At 37.8% G+C, this 13287-nt stretch overlaps 1 protein-coding gene across 1 annotated transcript in view; it reads right to left on the reverse strand.

The window, feature by feature from the left end:
- Positions 1-812: 812 nt before the first annotated feature.
- The window catches only part of cmklr1 (chemerin chemokine-like receptor 1), a gene marked incomplete at its 5' end in the record, with an annotated part of 41663 nt that continues 29188 nt past the window's right edge, over positions 813-13287 (reverse strand). Inside the window, 2 exon segments of the mRNA NM_001142015.1 lie at positions 813-825; positions 1568-1588.

Here is a 13287-nt window from a genome sequence, read left to right on the forward strand (position 1 = left end):
TGTGATTTTCATATTTTTTCATTTTTTGGTTCTGCAGCTCTCTAGTGTAGACTTTCCACTGCTATCTGTCTACTATGGTCCCAGTTACTTTGGCAGTCAGGAAGTGGGTTGAAGACAATGGAAGAACATAAGACAAACTCTCGAGAAAGAAATGAATAAAAGTAACATAGACAATAATAATTTAGCCCTGCAAAATGAAATTGCCTACTCAGTGTAGCCAGTGTAGTATGTTTTGTACATGCTCAACAATATGTGTGAGATATTTAGTCACTCTACTTCCAAAGGACCCTGTGTTTATACAGTATCTAGTAGAATTAAATCTAAAGCAACTGGACTTTCTGAGTTTTCTTAAAAAGAATCTCATGGTAGTGGAAGTGAAGGCAGAATGGTTGCTAAGCACCAGGAAAACTGCAAGTATTACAATCAGAGGAACTGAAGAAGTTGCTTGGATGAGTGGTGAAATGTTTTCAAGAAAACTGAGAAAGTCATGTTAAGTCCAACTTTATTGTCATCACATCTGCATAGAAAAATATACACAGTGCGATGAAAAAAAAAATGAAAGAAAAAAGTGCAAGGGCAAGTGCAATTTTCATCAATGATATACACCAGGGGTCCCCAACCTTTCTTACTCATGAGCCACAGTCAAATGTAAAAAGACTTGGAGAGCAACACAAGCACCATCAAAGTTCATGGAGGTGCCAAATAAGGGCTAGGATTGGCTATTAGGGAGCCTCTATGCACACTGTCAGCTTACAGGCTTTATTTGGTTTAAATTTTTTTTTTATTCAACCAAAACTTGCCCCCAAGTCAAGAATTCAAAAACAACTACCTGGTTTGGGGGCACTGAGAGCAACATCCAAGGGGTTGGTGAGCAACATGTTGCCCCTGAGCCACTGGTTGGGGATCACTGATATACACTAACATACACTACTGAATATACAGTACATAGCAAAGAAAAAAAAAAAAAGTCTAGTTGCTTTAGACTTCTAGATAGACTTCTACTAGATAGGTTTGGGAGCCTCAAGTAGTAAGATATGGCAGAAAAGAAGAGTACTGTGAAATAGGCTGCAATAGAAAACTATGTTGCATGTTAATGGGTTAACAACATGCAACAAAATATGCATTTATTACAAAGCAATGACAAATAAATCTTGTGTAACTTTTTAGAAACATATACGTAATATTTTTTTTTAAAATCCTGAAACTAACATTTAGTACCGTATCCCAGTACTAAAGATCATGGAAAGTAAATGGACAGGGGAAGAAACAAACATCCCAGAGGGATAACAGGACTTTGATTTTGTTTTCCGACAGTCAGAAAGGTATTTAACAAAGTGACAGGCGCAAATCTGTACTGTGGGGTGTTAAGGTTAGTGCCAACACCCACAGTATTGCTAAGCACCTGGAAAACTGCAAGTGTTACAATGGAGTATCTAGAAAACTGCATATTCCATGCACAAGATACAGTACATAAGCAGGGCGAACAAGATCAGTTAATAACAGCAGTGTAGTGAAACAGGAGAGTTTGCTGAAGAAACAAATGTAAGACACTGTAGGGTTGATTCACTAAAGTGCATTAAAACGAGTGCTATTTATAGCATGCGTTAAAAATGTTATCGTTTTCACGTCTTAACGCACGATTCACTAAAAGGATATTTGCGTTAATTTAGACGCGATGCTGTTTGCGTTATTTAAGTCGCGAAGACTATTTTCGTGCAGTATTTGATGCAACGCTCACTAATTAACACAACGCGCTACTTGTCGCGCGCGCAAATTAACACACGTGCGCTACTTATTGTGCGCACGCTATATTAGCCATATACACCATTATGTTCGTAAAACTACTTTTTTTGAAAATGACCATTTCCCTGCAAACAGGAGGCTGCATCACTCTAGGGCCAACACAGACTTGAATAAATCCCACTGCAAAGTCCATATTGTGTGGCCAAAAGCTCATGAACTGTACTTTTCTATAATTACTGCCTGCTCCAAGTAGGTGTTAATTTTTGCATAGAGTAATGCTATATTTAGTGCGTCTAAGTGTTTGTGAATCATGCGTTAGTATTATTTCTGCACGCTAATGTGGTAAAATTAACGCACGCGATATGCAACGTAATGCATGCAATAATACTTTAGCAAATCGTGCATTTTTTTGCGTCGATTTTAACGCAAAAAAGCATAACGCTTATCGCACTTTAGTGAATCAACCCCTGTAGGTTAATTTGTGTTCAAAATCTGAAGGGATTGGTATTTTTTTAACCTAGCAGTAACCATTGTTGCCACTCACTAAAATATACAGTATAGTAAATCAGCCCTTTATTCTTGCTGTAGGGAGCATGTTGTTGGGAGCATTTAGTTGATGTAATTGCTACATAATTGAAATCAACCAGTTAAACTGAACCAATAAAAGGAAAAATGTAATACACTACAGATGACAGAATGCACTATTTAGAAGCCCTGCAACCTCATAAAATCAGAAACAATTTGTTTGCAGCCAAGTAACAAGATACCTGACTTTGCCACTTTCAGAAGAAAATGCTACTTTCAGAAGATAAAAGGAAGGCTACCAGCAGTACCCAGATAACCCGCAAATAGAATTTGTATAGGGTAGAGCCAAAGAAAAGAAAGAAGTGAAGATGCAAAAGAATAAATGAGTGAACCTGTATGTCTGTATGAATCCTTATTTGTTATGGACTGGTGTACTCTATAAACTTGTCTTCTTGCCTAATATGCTTCAGTGCAGTCCTGTCTCTGTACCTGAAACTGGGAATTTCCATCAAAACAGAAAAATATTTCTGTGCAAAGTTTATTTTATATTGCTAAATAAAAAAATCAGATGCAGGGAAAATCATTATGAATAAATCATTTTGGGGGAATGATATAGTCACAGGTAATCAGATATTATCATTGATTGGAATAATAAACTAAAATGTTTAATAGGTCACTATAAGTTAAGACATAAACATGTCAGTTTATTACATGATTAAATAATAAAGATTTGGTTAGGTAAAGTAAATAGTTATTTCTTGTGCCCGTGGCTCACCAGGCATTTGCCGTGCCAGGATGTTTCCAAGGCCAGTGCACACAGTGCTAAAGTTAAGTGCACTTTGATGTTATTGACAAAGGTACTTGCATCTGTACATGTTATTTAAAACCTTTCAGTAGGTATCAATGCATTGTTGAGCCTGCTCTGATGAATTGCACGCATAAACATCAGGGCCGGATTTCTAACCTTGTGTGCCCACAACCCACAATCAAAACATATGCCTCCTTCACTTGCACCCTGTTTGCTATCACACAGTGCCCTTCCAAATTATGGATGTGAATGTGTGGCTTCTGTGGCCCACAAATTCAGGCCTGATGAACACAGTTAATTCTAGGGTTGTCTTTGCACATTGCCTACAAAAGCAAGTGACTTGCATCTAGTGAATTGGAGGCTAGCCCCATAGGTGACAACACTCACAAACACATACACATATGAGCTCCAGAACTTGCATGCAATTCACCAAAGTGGTAAATCACTAGCAACTTAAGGGGGTGCTATTTAGGGGCAGAATGCAATGAGACTGGAAGTCTCTAAAAAATAATCTCCAGAAAAAGAACTTGGAGAAATATTGCACTTTGCACATGGTGCTTAATTCATATATGAGGCCTAAAGAATTATAATATTTTTTATAATATTTTTGAGGGGTATTTTTGCATTTTTGTGATACCTGTGCCTGTGATTTCTGTGATATCTTGTGTTTCTATTGAATGACAATTCTGCTCCATTCTATACCATCAATGACAAATTGCTGTGTACAGTCCTGCTTCTAATGAATTTAGATTCAGTGATCTTGAAAAATAGTCTCCACTAGCACAGTAAGGATGAGCATTTTTCTGAATGTATTCTGAATGAGTCCATTCCCCATTTATGTGTTATCTGAGGATTTCACAGATTTCCCTGTTTCATGTTCGCACATTCCATCTACTGACCTTTTAGCTGCCTATATATATTGTTTGTCGATTGCACTGATTTTTCTGACAGTGTTTCATAACTTACCACATAGTTTGCTGTCACTGCTGTCTGAGCTTTAATACAATGTTTCTCAACACTGCTCCTTGAGTCATTGAGTTCCTTGTACAGTAGTTATCATTCTTCCTTACAAGTAGCCCATAATATCTGAAAAGAAGGTTTAAACAACACCCGATTATGAGTTACTACACCTATATTTACACTTCTGTTTAAAACTAGAGTCCCATTGCTCTAGTTCCAGAAACACAAGTCCATGTTATTAGGATTCCAGACTGTCATGTGATGCTGAGTAATCATTTACTGTTAAAATCAAAACTTGTGTTTTTCTGTAGCCATGTGCAACATAGTCACATTCTGTAAATGTACAAGAGCAGCAAGTCTTACTTCTCTATTCTAGACATGTTAGTGGCACAGTGTAACCCTTGCTGAGCTCTGTCATTTCTACTGCTAACAAAACATCACATTGAATCCATTTGCTTTGAGTGGCTTGGCACACTTTCTTGGATCTCACACTATACTCTATTTGCCTTTCTGGGTTTCAGGTCTTGACATTAACTTATACTGTAACATCAGTTTTCCTTCCATTTGTATATACATAATTCTTGCATATGCTAGTGACTTTTAACCTCTTAAGTACTTTATAACAGTGATGCAGTGCATCACTAATGGGTGCATTGGTGCCATTCAGTTAGTACATTATTCCTGTGAAGTTTGTACCCTGAACCCTTTGATTTGTCAGTAGAGCATATGTGTGTTGCTCAGAAATCATTATGGATTGTGCCATTCTGCTTTATTATTTTCCACATTCCCCCACAAATATGGCACAGTTATAGGATCTGTTATCTGGAATGCTTATCTCCCATAGGCTCCAGAAACCTGTTATCCAGAAAGCTCACAATTGCAGAAAGACTCCATTTTAATCAAATAATTACATTTTTTTAAAACTGATTCCCTCAATATTCATGTGTAAGTTACATACAGCTGTGTCTTAAAATTACAATGAATTTATTAGATTAGGTTCATTTCCTAGCTCTTTCGCTTTGGAATCCTCTCAGTCCATACGATCACACAGAAGGCTTAAGTAAGATCTGGAGGCATGAGGCTTCAGGTAATAAAAGAATCTAAAGAGATTCTGACACCAGAAATTAAACCTTTTTTATATCTATCATAACATTGTCTTTGCATGAGCTTTATAATTTTGCCATAGAATTATTTCCTGACACTTTTCCATTCCTTATCTGATCCCCCATGTCCCTCTATGAGGAGGCTGCCATATTTGTCCAGCAGGAGGCCGTTAGCATTAGAAGCTATAACTGACAGGCTGAGAAGGGACAGTCAGGTTGGCAAAACAGTCAGGTTTAAGAACTTCAAGCAATAATTACATACAAAACCAGCCCTAACAGTGAAAAAGATCAACACGACCAATAGGTAACTTTTTATGTAGATTCATAATTTGAAAGGTAATTTTTTCGTGTCAGTATCACTTAAGGTAGGCCAGACAGCTAACTACTGTTATTTCACCAGTGACAGCTGCCAATAGAGGGACTTGCTTTGGTAGAGCTAAGGGTAGCATGCATTCCCTTAGCATTTAAGGAACTGTCATACAGTATACCTTCAGTGTATGCTTATCAAAAGTGAATAAGCTATTTGTATCACAAACCTGTGGGCTATATTGAAACAATCTAGTGTATCAAGAGAAGTATTTTATTTACCATTATTGACTGGTACATCAATTATTTTGAAAGGCAAATATACTAAATAACTATGCCTGGCACCCTTCAAAACACCTACATATAAGGTTTCTCCTTTGCAACACTGCTCTGCTGAGCAATTTTGCAACACTATGGAATTACTATAGAGCAAATTGATAGCAAATTGAACAAACCCCTAGGTACATGGTTTGGCCTTTGGCTCAATGCATTGCCTAGTAGTTCTTTGAAACTATGGAATGGTCCAGGACCATGTGATACCTGAGTTGGGGCCCCAATATATAAGGACATTGGACAAGGGGGGCCCCATGTTTATTTTATATTTATTCTTCCCCTGCAGTTAATGTGAATTTGATCCCTTTGAGTTTTAATGAACAGTATAGCGCTTCTCTTTGCCTCTTGAAACTATACCGGCATATTCCATAGTATCAATAAAAAGACACTGATAAATATCCTGTTTTTTTACTTCCAAAGAGTCAACATGATTTTTCCTAAGATTGACTGAAGTGCTCACATCAGAAAAGCAGCAGGAATAAAATGGCAATCTATTTGCTTTTCGCCTCCTGACAGGGGCACTGCTGTGGAACTCTTCCATATGGTTTACTGATCCGTGCAAACTCCGTCTTTAATAATCTTTAGCTGTGACATCCATGTCTCTGCCAAATCTCAAACATGAATTCATAAGCAAAGCAGCTGCTCAAGGTGAAATATTAATTGAATTTACTAATGTCAAAAGCACTAATATTCTGTTTAGTAAATTGAACATTAGGATTGTGAATATGTTTTACAGCTTCAGATCACATTTTCATTGCAAGAGGGAAAAAAATTACTTTTGACGAAGGCAAGAATTTGTGTCTACCATTAATAAAATATAATTAAACGTATACGTGGCATACATTAAAGAATAAGCAAAACTTCCTATATTGTAAAGCAGATACAAACTTAGCATCAGTATTGGCCCCAAACAAGCAATCTAGTGTTTTCTAGCTGGTAATACATGTATTGTGGACCCTACACATGGAACTCATATTTACCTTGAGTAAAAGAGAGACGCAAAGTAAAGAAAACTTGATCTTTGCCCCATTTTTTTGTAAATACGATCTTGAAACTTTTGGTGAAGTGCAAAGCAGGGATGCACTGAATCCAGGATTCGGTTCGGGATTCGCCCAGAATTCGTTCTTTTTCGGCAGGATTCGGTCGAATCCATGGTCCTGGCTGAACCGAATCCAAATCCTAAAAACCATGTGACTTTTTGTCACGTAAACATGGAAATTGAAAAATTATCCAATATTTAACCCTTCCAAATTCTAATTAGCATATGCTAATTAGGATTCAGATTCGGTTCAGTATTCAGCCGAATCCTTTATGAAGGATACTGGGGGTTCCGATAAAAGTGGATTCGGTGCAAATAATGGCCCAGATTTAAATCAATAAGAAAAAGTTATTTTATGTTTTTTTTTAGGAGAAAAAACTTTTCTCATAATTCAGTTCCAGTTTTTCCACATAAACTTCAATAGAATTGTCATGTGATAAACAGTGATTATAGAATTGCAGCTTGCTCTATGGGAAAGCCTGGAAATGAATTAGGAGATTTTTCTCATCAAACTGAATCTGGCCCATATGTGGATACAGAGCTATTGGTTCTATTATCAGTAAATGGAAAGCAAATAAAAACCTTTGTACTGATGTTTACTGCAAGAAAAGCATGATATTGTGAAGACAGTTGGGCTGATTTATAAACACTGGGAACATTTGCATCTGGGCAGTAACCCATGGCAACCAATGAAATGTTTCCTTAAAGGAAACATATTGGATAAATGGGAAAAACACTAATTTTGTAGGCAATTATGAATAATATACGGTGCTGGTTTCACTTTGTGCTAAAAATTAATCCTCTCTGTAACAATGGCCCCTTTATTGGAGCTCCCTATAGATCCTATCACTTCTCTGTCCAGTGTGAAATGAAGGCTGAGCATGTCCTAACGGTCCCTGCCAGAAGCACAGTAGGAGGGGGAGAGCCAATCACAGCCTTGCAGTCACACAAGCAAAGTCAGACTTCAGTTCCCTATCAGGTCAGCCTAGCTGCTGATTGGTTCCTATCCTACAGTGCAGTGTATGGAGGGCCACCGGCTCCCCAGCTCATCCAGAGAATTCAGCCAGCAGGAAGTGGAACAGATGGGCGGGGCTAGTGGGGTTTTTGTGGAATTTCTCAATAAATCAGCAGGAAACACAACTTTTTAAGCACAATCCTTCTATATCTAGAGGAGTATAATTCCCTGGTACATTCATAATTTTTATAGGATATGTCTCCTTTAACTAGGTCCCCCTGACCGCTTTCAAATGTGCAACATGGATATCAGCATCCTAAACTCTATTAATACATGTATAGGATCTGTTATCTGGAAACCTTTTGTTCAGGAAGCTCCAGATTACAGAAAAGCCATCTCCCATAGACTTCATTTAAATTGAATAATTCACATTTTTAAATATGATTTCCCTTTTCTCTGTATTAATAAAACAGTATCCCAAAACAATTCTATTGGGTTTAAATATGGTTAAAATATTTTTTAGTAGACATAAATAATGATCCAAATTACAGAAGGATCCCCAGGTCCCCAGGTCTCGAGCATCCTGGATAACAGGTTCCATACCTGTATTTCAGTGGAGAAAAGTTTTTATTTTGGTTAAGGAGTTTTCTTTATGTTAAGTTATCCATAGTTTATTTTTCCCTATCTATATGAGATTTTTTTGCCTCCACTTTACAAACCTTCTTATATATTACACATCTAAATCCTTAATGCCATAAAAACAGAACTATGTCGGTTATGGGATCTTTACATGCTTAAGCTAATATGAATATTTGAATACTAACTTTTCATTCATTACTCAGCAGCCTGATTTCTAGCTATTTTTATTACAGAACTTGTTAAGCCCAGAGCTACGAATCTCAGCAGGAGCAGACTATTATTTGTGCCTAATTATAGATTAATGGCAATTGTGGCTAATTACAGATTTTCAGACTATGAATAAATAATCACTACTATGTATAAAACAGTAAAAGCATTATAAAGGCTTAAGGCTTTGCAAACTGTCTTAACAAAGATAAAGTCCCTCCAGGAAAGGCTTTAAGCTTGATTTTAATGGCAGGACTAAGACGTGAATACTAAACGCACTGGAATTTTCTTTCAGACTACCTATTTATATTGCATTGTTGCTGTAATTATCTATTGAAAGATGTGAATAAAATGTAATTTCTTCTTCATGACGATTAAACATTTGTAATATATTTATATGTTAAAATTACCAGACGCTGCAGGTTTGGTCGGGCCATTTTTGACCTTGTCTAACCTTCTGGGCATATCTGGCAGTTCAAGAGAAGTTTCATTTAATTGTTAAATCCCAGTTATCACCTGTTTACTAAACCTTACAGGTTGCATTCCTCCCCAGGGATTTCAGACCCTTCAAAGAAGCTTATCTACAAACGAAACAGATAGAAAAAACACCCTGTGGCAGAATTAAACTGCAGTAAATTAGCATTTGCTGCTTCCTCCTTCCTATTGCAATTGCAGAACAGGAATAATTTCAACAGATCATCCAGACATCCCATCTGGATCATTTTCAGACTGTAAAGTGAAAGAATCATATACAGTGCTATGTGTGTAGCATTCTCTTGCATTTGAGAAGGGTTCTGTGGCTCCTTTTTGCCCCTCTCTCCCCAACCAATATGGTTCTTTCACTTTGATGCTTTCCAAGTCCCACCCCCTCAGAAGCCATGTTCCAATATCTTGCACTGATGAGTAGTGATGGGCAAAATATTTCGGCAGGCATGGATTCGTGGCGAACTTCCGCGTTTCGCCATTGGCGGATTGTTTCGCGAAACGGATGAAAAAATTTGCCGCGGAAAAATTCTCCGCACGTCAAAAAATTGTCGGGGGCGTCAAAAAAGAATAGTTGCGGGCGTCAAAATAATAGCCACAGGCGACGAAACAATAGCCGCACGACGAAATAATAGCCGCGCGACGAAACAATAGCCGCGCGACAGAACAATAGCCGCGAGCGACGAAACAATAGCCGCGGGCGACGAAACGATAGCCGCGCGACAAAACAATAGCCGCGCGACAAAACAATAGCCGCACGACAAAACAATAGCCGCGGGCGACAAAACAATAGCCACGTGACAAAACAATAGCCGCGGGCGACGAAACAATAGCCACGCGACAAAACAATAGCCGCGGGCGACGAAACAATAGCCACGCGACAAAACAAAAGCCGCGGGCGATGGAACAATAGCCGTACGACAAAATAATAGCCGCGGGTGACACATTTTTTTGTCGCACGACATTTTTCGCAGTTTAGTCGAATTTTTCGCCGTTTCGCGGATCTTTTTAAAGATTCGCAAATTTTTCGGCGAAGCGAAACGGAACAGATTCGCTCATCACTACTGATGAGATCTAAAAAGATTGAAAGAGCCTGACTGCAAGTTTAGCTGTCTGAACTATTATGCTGTATCTGTGTTATTAAAGCAGCTGTTCTGGATGCAGATTTGGCCATAGGGACATTAGGGAGTCATCTGTATGTCTCCACCTCTAATGCCATAAGTGATGTTCAAAGCCTTTTATTTTTGGTTTTTAAGGCAGTGCTATGTGTGTAGCATGAGGCATGTGAATCCCTTCTGTTTGGAGAAGGCTGTATTAACTGAAAATCTTATCTGCCAACCCCCCTTCTTGGAGCAAGGAAAAACTTGGGCACTTTGGGGTGATCACTGGTACGTTGGCTAGTGTATGGCCAGCCTAAGGAGAATATATATTTGTTCTTTTCTATTAGCATTCTAAATGTACACTGTCCAGTGATTCCATCCATGTGAAACATAATAGACAATCAGCATATTTTATTCTTTGATGATTTTAAAATCATATATGATTTTTATGTTTGTTAAAGATATTGGATACACATAAGGGATCAGGTAACTGAGAGCAGCCCAGAGCAAGTGCTGTTAATATTATTATTATTATAAAATATGGTGAGCAACTTGGGGAATATTGGAAGGCATTAAAGGGCTGTGGTGGCCTTAGGCTGATCCAGAAGCTCAACAAAGTATAGCATTAATTCTATTTGGAACTTTAGTTTTCCTAAACTATTACAGCTGGACAGATTGGAATGAAGCCGGGTTCATACACAGTATTTCTAGGATGCCAACAGTATAAACATTGGTTTAGGTGTCAACAAGTTTTGATGCAATTAAAGCTTGCCCTTAAGCCAGGAATTCAAAAATAAATACCTGCTTTGAGGCCACTGGGAGCAAATTCCACGGGGTTGGTGAGCAACATGTTGCTCACGAGCCACTGGTTAGGGATCACTGATCTACATGCTGTCTAGAATTAAAGGATCCAAACTAGGTCTTTGTGAAGGAAAAACAGTCAATGTTGTTTCATGACATTGGATGCATAAGGATGCTGTAAGAATAGGAAAGACAAGTCTAGGGTTTTACCAAAATAGGACTGAAAAATACAAAATTACAAAATAAGCTGTTAATAACTAATCCTTCCATTGCTGAAATGTAGGTGATTGCTCATAGAGTTAACTAAAAACATCATAATATAGACAGTTGATGGGTGCATACACAAGAGAAGGCTAATTCTAGCATAGGAGCTGAATCAGCCCTGTGTAGCAGTAGCATTAGAGTTTGTTATTTTAAAACCGTTATTTCTAATACATTGTCTTGACAAAGGAAAGCACTGGGTTAATTTGCAACTGTGCAGTAACCCATGGCAACCAATCAGATGATAGCTTTCAGTGTTCAACTTGCAGCTACCTCAAAAAAGCTAATAACTGATTGTTTGCTATGAGTTACGGCCTAGGTAAAAATTTGCCCTGTGTTTATGAATGAGCCCCAATGTATTTGATTTAACTGTCAATCAAAATCTGACTCCATCTCCTGCATGTAGAAAGACAGATTGCTGAGAGGGAAGATACTAAAGAAAAACAATATTATCTCAGAAAGGGTAACTAATTATACACAGAAAGTTACCTATTTCCACAAGATGAAGCTCAAAAAAACATTGCCTTTTCTCAACAGTTCCCCTTTACACAAAAGATGAAACAATTCTTATTCACTCTCTTATAATATCTCGCCTGGACTACTGTAACTCCCTATTAATTGGCCCTCCCCTCCAAAGACTGTCCCCTCTCCAGTCCATAATGAATACTGCTGCCAGGCTCATATACCTCTCCAACCGCTCCTCCTCTGCCATGCCGCTCTGCCAATCCCTACACTGGCTTCCCCTACCATCCAGGATAAAATTCAAACTAATGACTCTCACATTTAAAGCAGTTCATAACTCTGCCCCACCCTACATCTCTGAACTCATCTCTAGGTACCATCCATCTGTTCATGCCCATTCCCACAACTTGTGTCTCAACCCTTTCTCCTTGTAGATTGTAAGCTCTTTTGGGCAGGGCCCTCTTCACCTCTTGTATCGGTTATTGATTGCTTTATATGTTACTCTGTATGTCCAATGTATGAAACCCACTTATTGTACAGCGCTGCGGAATATGTTGGCGCTTTATGAATAAATGTTAATAATAATAATGCTAGTAATCTATTTGTGCCTTTATAATGGTGATGTTTTATCATGATATACTGCCATGGATCTGGTACATACAGTAGGTGTATAGCTAGGAAATATTAAAAGTATGGACCCGCAACTTAATGAAGTTTTCATTATGTAGTAAAGTACTGTAACCACTACTGAATTGTCAGATCATGTCCAGCTTCTATTGTCATCAAAAATATAATTGCTTCTTAGAAAGAATTTGGTGAGAATACATTTTAGCAACTGTGTGACTTTCTTGTTCATTTTTGGGTTGAGCTTGAACTCTAATTCTTTGTGCTCTATTGTTATACACATCAGAGGTTATCTTTTTGACTTTCCATTCCTTTTTGGTTCATTTCTTTTTTTGAACTCTCTGATCACTCTTAGTCCCAGTCTCCCTTACAGTTCTGCTCCTGTGTCATTACCAACACTCACACAACTCTGATCTGTCGGTTTGTAGAACACAATAGAAGTACTGTATATAGCACATGCCCATTGTAGCAAATACAGTACATGAAAGATAAAAGCGCATATCTGTGTAATAATGAGACCAACAATTCAAATGGGTTGCACTTACAAAACTTGTAATCTACTCACACAAAGATGTGACTTTTCTTAACAACCTGTTAAATTGTTAGTGTCATTAAGAACCGAAACCCTATTCTGTGTTATCCAGTCCTTTTCAAAGTATAAGAAAACATTACATAGAGAAGAGGAGAATTGACACTCATACGGCATCTCTGACTACATCTTTGACCTTTACTAATACATGAACTAACCATAGTTAAACAAGAAACATTTTCTACTTCTAAAAAGACCAGTTAAGGCTGTCAGTATGCTTACATGTCCTAAATACATTTTCAGAAAGCAATTTGTCTGAAAGCTTTCTTCTAAGCACTTTGTAATTAAAGAAATTTCTAGGAGATCTTAGAGAGTTTTTTTTTAATTAAAAATCTTTGATATTGATTTC

This window comes from Xenopus tropicalis, chromosome 1 (assembly GCF_000004195.4).
Source record: "Xenopus tropicalis strain Nigerian chromosome 1, UCB_Xtro_10.0, whole genome shotgun sequence".
NCBI classification, from domain to species: Eukaryota; Metazoa; Chordata; class Amphibia; order Anura; family Pipidae; genus Xenopus; species Xenopus tropicalis.